This window comes from Trematomus bernacchii, unplaced genomic scaffold, assembly GCF_902827165.1.
Source record: "Trematomus bernacchii unplaced genomic scaffold, fTreBer1.1, whole genome shotgun sequence".
In the NCBI taxonomy this organism is placed as follows: Eukaryota; Metazoa; Chordata; class Actinopteri; order Perciformes; family Nototheniidae; genus Trematomus; species Trematomus bernacchii.
In genome coordinates, this window is record NW_022987828.1 from 13099881 (window position 1) to 13107020 (window position 7140).

The following is a 7140-nucleotide window of genomic DNA, read 5'->3' on the forward strand; positions in this document are numbered from 1 at the left end:
GTGTAAATACAGCCTATCTACCAATTGGATCAAATATAAAAGTCAGCCGAATTATTATTGATACTGCAAGGAGACGTATTGTGTAAAAATAAATGTAAGATGTTGTTTAATTGCGGATATATTTATGATCCACGTCACGTTTTCAGTTTTGGCGGCAGTGCTTCCTGTTTGTCCAGAAGTCTTCTCATCAGGGCTCTATAAATACAGAACTACGGCAGATGTGTCATATTTAATGCAGCCAAACCGTGTATTACAATGCCGTTATGTGATGACCTCCAAAGAGAAAAGCAAGCAAACTCGGAATAAAGTATTATTTTTTTTTTTTTAAATGTTTTCGGATTTCACATCAACAGTAAGTCCGGTTAACTAAAATGTCCGTGCGGAATAATACCCCCAACCCATAGATCCGTGGGTGAATAATGTCAATCACCACATTACACACACCCCTTCACATTTACATTTTAATTTACATTAAAGTATTTCGTGAGGCCTTCTAAAATGTTTTAAAATATAATTAGGGTTGTAGTTGAAGAGTTTGTAAATTGGGTTGCCTGGCAACGCAATCGCACAACGTCACGTCCGTTAATTCCACATCCTCACCTCCACACACATGGATTAACATCGATTTAATACATTAATGTAGCCTTTGTTTCTGCTAAAAGAGGTGTCGACCAGCTAGGGCAACAAGAAAATCGGCAAAATCGAGTGTGACGATTAAAAAATAAATTAAAAACATCTAATTTTGACAATAAAAACCGACCAATAGGCGCGGTAGACCATTTGCTAGGCACTTCCGGGTATTTCTCCACTGGTTGGGCCATGATAACAATACCGTGTAACTGTCACGTTTGAAGGGACGAAACCGTGATATATTCACGTCTCCCAGCATGGTAGATCGTCACATGTTCACGTCTTGCCGTGATACCGGGTTGGTTTTAGAATATAAAAATACATGAATGATGAAATGAGCACATAAAGTGCAGACATACTATAAAATCACAGTTAATAGACCTGCATCTGATGATCGCAGTGTTCTGGCGGGTGTGTAGTTTATTGAGTCAGCAATGTAATAATGGCCACTTCTTGCTAAATTTACGATGAGATGAAAAACCGGACTTGACCAAACAAATCACGGAGCTCTCAGCAGAGGACAGCCGGGGACGCTCCCGCCGATATCAGAGATGTCCCTGCTATGTGTGGGAGGTAAGAGAGGACATTTAAGGGCTATGTTTGATGTCTTTAAGTATCACCTGCTGGTGTTTAGCTGCTGTCCTGTGCCTTAAATCGTTTGTTTACGTCCCTCACTTCCGTTTCGCTTCTCATTTGCTAGCTGAACAGCTGATCAGAGTGGTTTCTTGGCCCGATAGCTTGTGTCGACCGTGAAAGGCCAAATAAGGCGTGTCACGGCCGAGGGTTCGGGACACACCAAATTGACTTTGGGGACAAGGAACCCGTTTTCGCCAGACAACGCAAGACGGCCGATATCGGCCTGGTGTGTAGGGGCCTTTAAGCCCTGAGCCTGTTTTTCAGGTCTCAGGCTCGAAAATGACATTCCCAGAACAAATGACCATATCTTCCCTTCTAAAAGGGTTAAATTAATAATCTTTATTCTCAAAGTAATGATAAACCTGTGAGTTGGATGTAGAAAAGTCAGAATCAATATAGATGTTTTTTATTTTAAAGAAAATTCAGATTTTACATAGTAAAAAACTGTAAATTATAGTGTCCGTCCAAACATTTTTTTTTACTTATAGTGAAAACCACCCTTGGATGATGGGTTAGTAGACTAAAAGCTTTAGGAATCCAAAGTACAACATATAATAAGTACCCTGTATCAAGATTGATGCAAAACAAGTAAAATTTGACCTTTTTAGAGAGATTTAGCCAAAAACCCCCACTTCTGGGGTCATTTGGGTGGATTTGACCTATCTCTGGCCCCCCTTGCTCGATTTTGATGAATGAAATCTCTTTATAACCGCTAGAGCCAATGGAATCGAGGGAAAGTTATATACACACCAAAACGTTAACAAATAAGGAGTGAGAGTGACGCGTTACCAAAACCGGAAGTGGCTACCATTAGCAGCTAACTTTTCCGCTCCGATTTTTACATAAAAAATGGAATTATGGATTATAAATAATTTCTTCAAAGGCACAGGTACATTATCAACCTATGGATCAACAGTTGTAGCATTTTTTTTTTTCGTTTTAATGCCATTGAACACGTCTTTTGACCTAATTGACAGCTACGGTGAGACGATCTGCCGTAAAAGCTCCGTAAAGGTACGTGTTGTGATGTCTGTGTTTGCTTCCCCTGTCGCAAGTTCGGATCGCTCAGTGATGATACTATACCTAAATAATCAGTGGAGTCTCAGCTTTAATCGGCTATATTGTATGTGCAGCTACGATAAGTAATAAGGGTATTTTTATCTTGAATTGTGTGCCGCAGTGCGTTAGAATTATTTCGCTCAGGGGTCATTTAGACGCTTCTTATGAGACTTGTGTTTTGTTTTGGTAAAAATGGTTCATATCTTCAGTTAGCTGAGATTCTTCCCGTTAATCTGGTGCTACACATTAATTGTTTCATAAATGTTAAGAAGCCCTGAGACATTATCTCCAAAAAAAAACGGTGGGAGGGGTCCAATGGGGGGACCGCCGTGCTTAAGAGGTTATACTTGTGTTGTGTAGTTTATACTTTATTCCTACTTTAAATATTTTAATACCTGAACACACTGCTGCTGTTAAATAATTTTCCAATTTGGGATTGATAAAGTGTCTGTCTGTCTATTTATTTATTTTATAGATTAAAAAAACACATCTATGTATTTTCAAGCTAAAGGTGATACACAATATAAACTGTATACTATTATTTTTTCAAAGACATGTTACATTTCAAAAGCATATATTGCTATGTTTAGGACAAACAATTAAAGACTGCTTTAATTGAACACATTCTACAATATAAAAGTGGCAGATTTGCTTTATTAAACAGACCAGACCTAGGTTGCATACCAACACAATTAGGAACATGCTCACATCTTACTGGTCTGAAGAGCTGAAGCATTCATACACAATGGATAAAAACTGTGTTGTCTCATTCTATATCCTGTGAGAAAATGATATACATTTAGCATTAAAAATGTGGCCCATCCACACAGCGGCGTGCGTTGAAAGCTTCACCATTCACTTTGAATGGGGTGACGTCACTTTTCGCCAAACTGCATTGTGGGAAGCGAAGCGGAGCTTTGCTGGCGTGGCTCGCTGCAAAAGTTGAGCGATGTTCAACTTTTGAAGCCTCGGCAGAAGCGTCAGCCAATCGAATCATATGCCAGTACAAGCTCTAGCCAATCAAACCGCTGCTTGTGTGTCAGGGGCGGGAGATTCATGTGATTCTTTGTTGGTCGAGTTTCAGACACGCCCGCCGGCAAGCTTCAACGCACGCCGCTGTGTGGACGGGCCTGAAAACTGAGTAGCCAATGGGGACGCACCCCTGAAAGTCCCGCCCACCTGGGAGGTTTGTGAATCTCAAACAAAAAGTGAAGGAGCGCAAAAGAGAGTGCTGCAGCGAGAGCAAAAGTCTGATCATTGAGAAAGAAGAAACAAGAACTGCAAACAAAAACCTATGTTAAAACAAAGAAAAAAGACTTATAGTTTACATGATTACACAAATGATTTGTTTGCAACTAGGGCTGTCAAGTTAACGCGTTAATAACGCGTTAACGCAAAAAAAAATTAACGCCACTAATTATTTTAACGCGATTAACGCATGTGTATTTTTTGTCCTCGGCCGCCGTAGTTTCAGAGCGCATCGAGTTTAAAATACCATCTACAAGCTGATGCTGACAGCCCCGCTCCTGCTGCCCGCTTGTGGCAGACCACACTTCCACGCTCACCGGCAGGCCCGGACTGGCCATCGGGAGGACCGGGAGGGTGTGTGTATGTGTGGCGCGAGCGAAGCACACCTTACGTGTTGTTGTTAGCATCTGGTGCTAGCTAGCTGAGCTAACGGATATAAGGAGCTGTTTCAATGAAAACAGAGGAGCGACATTTCGCCGACAACTGCGCCGAGCACTTGACTTTATGCAGGTAGCCAGACAGCACACTCAGCACGGATAGTGCCGCAACACAGCTCATACACACAGGCATATATGCCTTGAGCTGCACATAGCTCCAACGATCCTCCACATTCACACACACACACACACACACACACACACACACACACACACACACACACACACACACACACACACACACACACACACACACACACACAGTATTGTATGAGAGAGGTTCTAGGTTGAATTGAGGCGAATATTTGTAATGTTCAGAGGTTGTTGTGTTATATTCATGAGAATATTTGTCATTGTTCAAATGATAATAAACAAACATATAAAGCATAGTTGTCCACTCATATGTTGATAAGAGTATTAAAAACTTGAAAAATATCCCTCTAAGGTACATTTAGAACAGATAAAAAATGTGCGATTAATTTGCGATTAATCGCGATTAACTATGGACAATCATGCGATTAATCGCGATTAAATATTTTAATCGACTGACAGCCCTATTTGCAACGCATAGTTTTATTTTTGAAATTTATTTTATTTTGCTTGACTCAGTTTTTTTTTCTTTTAAACTCATAGTTTTGCTTTATTCTGAGAAAGTGTTGCTTTATCTTTATGATACAAAACTAATCCCATAAAGCTGCCCCTCCTTAAGAGAGATAGCAGCAATACCCAAGGCCGTAGACCTATGCCATGGGAAAGGAGACAGTGAAAAGAGAAAATTATGAACAGTGTCAAAGGTTGAATACCTAAGCAAATTATTCCCCAACAACTAGTATGCAACTAAGAGAGTTATATTAGCTACTGTAAAACCAACCAAAAGTAATTGATTGTAAAACATTTGGGGTTTTTTCTGTATTTTTTAATGAATGTGTAAAAGTGTCCAAATGAAGACCAAATAAAGTATGCCGATACATTTTATTCAAATAGGTTCATGGCTTTCTGTAATTTATATTGGTGGTTTATACTACTTTTGCTGCAAGCACTGATTCGGCCTAGATGTTTTGTGTGAAGACCTCATCCACAAATCCAGATATGTCAGAAGGGGGAGCGTAGAGGTATTTCCGATTGATATTCTCATAGCCGTAGATGGATCCGAAAGTGAATTTCTGCAGAGTCCTCAATATCCAGCAGGAAGAAGGAGCCTCAACATCTCTCAGGTCACACGAGTGATTCACTGGAGGAGAATGGTCTTCCTTTCTTGGATGAAAGTCAGCGGCCCTGCTGTCTGGCTCCCACATGTGGCCTTCAGGTCCTGGTGTAGATTTGGACTGACCAGATTCAGATGAGATACAGCCCAGGTCAGAGAAGTTGCTGGCTGGATAATAAAGATATGGCTTTTCCCCGAGGACTTTTTTTAGATTACGTGCAGCATATCCATCATCACTCTTCAACGCATCAAGGCAAGGGACCTTTTGCATCAACGCTGAAAGACAGGAGAGAAAGGAAAGCTCACACAACAACAATAAACAATCAAAATGTAATTTTTACGGATTTTTTCATTGTGCCTTATTTTGCTAAGATTTGGTCCCAGCTTGCTGTTAATATTTGAAGCAGTGATGAAAGAGGTATGGCGAATCGTTACTTTGGTGAAACTGTTATGTAATGTAAAAATCACTTAATTACTCCAAAATGTAATTGCACTGTGTATGAAGTAAGAAATTCAATTGTATGGAAAGTAAAATATAGCTCATAATTATACTATATTTTACAATACCATTTAATTTAGGATCTGGAAGCAGTATTGGATTATGACAAAATCAGACATGCTTTCTGTAATATATATATATATTTAAGTAGGCTACCGGTAAAACATATTACATCACACAAATAACCATATGTTGGTTTGGTTATACACATATATAGTACCTACAATTAAAAAGGCAGCTATTTGACATATGCTACCAGGCATCCTGTGATATTTTACACAACAGTTAGCCTTACTGATCTATAACAGATTTCTAAAATGCCTTACTTGTTTTGAAATACTTTTCCATAGTTGATCTTTGTATCTTTAATCTCTTATCAGTTGCTGCTCACTCCTTGCTGAGTCGACTGAATGAGGGAGAAATGTCCTGTCTGCATCTGAGTTCTGTTCATAGAACATTATAACATGTTGACATTCAAATAACTGAGTCATTCTGTAACTAACTAAACAGAATATACATTTGTGAGTTGAGGAGTGGGTGGAAGAGAAACTCCCTCTTGCGGGAACTTTTGGATTTCAGTATTTGCAGACCATTTATTTGCACACAAACCTATTTAACACACTACAGGAAAGGGAAAACCCCAAAAACCATAATAGGGCCTCTTTACTGCACTGACCTCACCTCTTCAATCTGGCTTTTAATGTGTGATTGTTTTTGTATTGCTTGATTTTAATTTGACTTTAACTATATGTATTTGTTGTTCTTTTTCTTTTCACTATCTTTGTAAAGTGACTTTGAGCACCTGTAAAAGCGCTAACAAAATAAATCTATTATTATTATTATTTAAATAAATCCAGGAAAGCTGTAACTTGTTCTTAAAGACTTGTATGCAGCTTGTGATATGGGTCCAAACATCTTGTATTTTACTTGGAAAGACACTAGAGGGAGACATCTACTCAGTCTCTATCATCACATGAGCTCAAATAGATGTAGTAAAGCCTCTCTCAACTGACTGTAACTTGAGCCTAAGGATCTGGTTTTCAAATATGACATGAGTTTCGATGGGAGGGGGAATAATTTAAAAGTACATGAGCATGGGAATAATTATTAATAATTCCTCAAGAAAATGTCCTGTATGACGCTGCACTCCTAGAAAAGCTCCATACCATCCAGACACACACATCTGGAGTTTATTGCTGGTCTGGGGGCTCTGTCACTGTTCGCTGACCCTCTCTCTAAATGTATCAGGACTTGTCATCACGTGTGTTTCTCATATTTCTGCTGGCGGGTGGGACCTTCTAAGAATAGAAGAGCAGTGACACAGATTAGCACAGCAGGTCTCTCTTTCCTCTCACTCTTATTTTCCATCTGTCCCTCTTACATTAACCTTCTTTTCTGTGTGTGTCTTTTGTGTGTTTGGCTATTGA